Raw genomic sequence first — 2,753 nt, 5'->3', positions numbered from 1 at the left:
TACTCTAATTAAGTCTTTCTGTTGTCATTGAGTAAATTGCCACATTTAATTTTCCCCTTTAATTCATAATTGCCTTGACTTTTCTGACACATGACACTGTTGAACATGTCTACTTTCTCTTATGCCACTATTTCAGCTCTGTGGTCACCTTTCTGCATATATATATATATATATATATATATATATATATATACTTTTTTGTCTATATATATATAGACACATTCAATGTAAAGAGGTGACTATATATTAGACTTTCTCACTCTTCTCATCCCTTAAAAATATTTTTATTTATTTATTTATTATCTATCTATCTGTCTATCTATCTATTTTTAAAGATGTGGGGTACCATTCAGGATTAGGTATACAAGTGATCATTGTACAGCTAAAATTTGGGCCTCCCTTTGGTTCCCACTTCGCTTGGTTTGAGATCAGCCACCCTTATTGATATTGTGGCACACCCCTTCACCACCCTGGCAGTATCCCGTTACTGTCAATCCCTTTCTTATACTATTAATGGTAAATGTTGAGGGTCCACTTATGAGTCTTCTCATTCCTTAGACGGAAGCATTCATCAAGATTTATTGCAACCCATTGATCTTATCTTTACATAGTTTTACTCAAAGCATTCCTTCATCCTCTTAGATTCAAGTAACTTCCTTTCCTATGGTCTTAATTTTAGGGTAACTGGCCTGTGCTAGAACTAGTTGAATAAACTCTGCCTATAGTTCTTTAAATTCTTGGATTCATAGCCTTTTAAATGTTCCATAATGGGAAAACCAAAGGAAATCACTAGGTGGAAAATTAATTTTCTGGTATACAGCAGCAGTGACTCTCAAGGCTGGATGAAATGAAGCTGTAGACTTCATGCAGTCTCAGTTCAGAGCTTCCTAATTCTCTCTGTAGGTTCTTAACCTCTCCATGGTGGCCAATGAGGAAAAGTGATTTATATGTTTATGGAGAGCCCATCTGAGTTAATGTAGATGCGCTAAAAGAGATTTATAACTTTTTTATATTTCTCTTTTAAAATTTGCATTCTGTCAGCATTCTTTCTTTCATCTCCTTCTCCCAGGTCACTGAAAATACCAGCTGTGAATTGCTTTTGGATTCCTTGCTACAATGAAATTTTGAGACAACTTGAGTTTCATTTTGAAGATTCTGGCTCTTCTCTGAGGAGAATATTACAAAATGTCTTTTTCTTTCTTTTTCAGAATGTCCCTAAACTGAGAAATATTAAAAAAAAAAATTAGTTGGGGAGGATAATTAGGTTGTAACTATGTCAATCACTCATGCAAGTTCATAATTTTTTAGTAAAACAGTTCATGGAAACATTTATATTCATGTAGAAGTTCATAGCTCTGTGGTCAAGCTTTTTTAACCAAAGAAAGAAATGGAGTGGTAAAAAAATTAGAGGAGAAAAAACAAGAACTCTTGAAGCAAATTAAATGAGTAACATGGAAAGTGTGCCATCTATCCTCTTGCTAGGTGGAGTTGGGGGATGTGTCACCCTTAGAAAGAAGGAAGGCAGGTGACATAGACATGTTAATGACAAACCCTGGCAAAGCTCAGGATATTTACTGGCACGCAGCACAGAGTTCTTACCTGTGGTTCGCTTTTGTCAGGATGTTCTTGAGTGTTTACTGAAAGCAAATCTATGAATTTATGCAAATGGCCTTCTAAATTGTTGCATAAACTATGCAACTATCTGATATAATCTGCCATGTATGAGCTTCTTTACTGCTTGGGCTCTGGAAATTTAATAAAATTTGATTCTGTGAAAAATCTGTTATGTGTATGTTTAATTTGACAATTTGAATTTTTGTGAAAGTGCAGCTCCATTATATATAGTAAATAATAGCTTTGAAAAAGGGCTGAGTTCTGGCATTTAGATGTGTGTTTCTTAATTTCTACAACTGTGTGCTTTCCCAATCTTCAGAAAGAGTGCAGATTTGTTATGGGAGTTTGAGTTAGTATTAAATGGTATGGGGCAGAATTTCATTTCTATTCTCTTAAGGTCTCAATTAGGTCTGAATTAAATTGACATAATTTAGGTTAACAGGAGAAATGTGTAATACAAGTTTTATGTGGCACAGGAGCCCTCATATGGAGTTGAAGACCCAATACACATAACTGACTTGAGAAAAGAGTAGTTAAGTTGTGAAGAAGCAACTTATATATGTGGAGGAGGCTTAAGAGATGTGTCATTTTTTCACAACTCTGTACAGAGTTCTTTTGGTTTCAACTTCTTGTCCTTAAGGATAAAGAAGCTGCATCTTTCTAGAACAGGGAGGGCATCTTTAGCATGTGGATTTCATCTTGTGCTTTTAAGAAACAGCATGAAGGACAACGAGATCTTTTTGCACCTGATGTTTTTTGTTTAAGTGCTTTTATCTTTAATAGTTAATATAGGACACTGATATATTTTTATCCTTTATTCCCTTGTCTGAAACTTCCTTAGAAGTTTTACATATTAAAAGCTGACTTACGGTTATGGAGAGAAGAGTTGGGTTAGTAGCTGAGTGGTAAGAGAGTTGTGAAGGGAAAAAAAGAACATAAATTGGAACAAGAAGAAAAGAATAAATCTGAGTATATGGTACAATATCCTATTGAATCAGATTCTCAGTAACAAAGATAGTTTGGTCCAGTTAAGCAGTTGTATCTTGTTTTAGGAGGTGAAATTATAGGTGGACTCTCATCCAAGTTAGGTCTCTACCTAATGAGAGAACAAGAGGCATTTCTGAGGAAAAAGAAACAGA

The sequence above is a fragment of the Carlito syrichta genome, unplaced genomic scaffold, assembly GCF_000164805.1.
Source record: "Carlito syrichta isolate Samal-C Ts95f unplaced genomic scaffold, Tarsius_syrichta-2.0.1 Scaffold303656, whole genome shotgun sequence".
In the NCBI taxonomy this organism is placed as follows: Eukaryota; Metazoa; Chordata; class Mammalia; order Primates; family Tarsiidae; genus Carlito; species Carlito syrichta.
Note: the sequence above shows the minus strand (reverse complement) of the source record.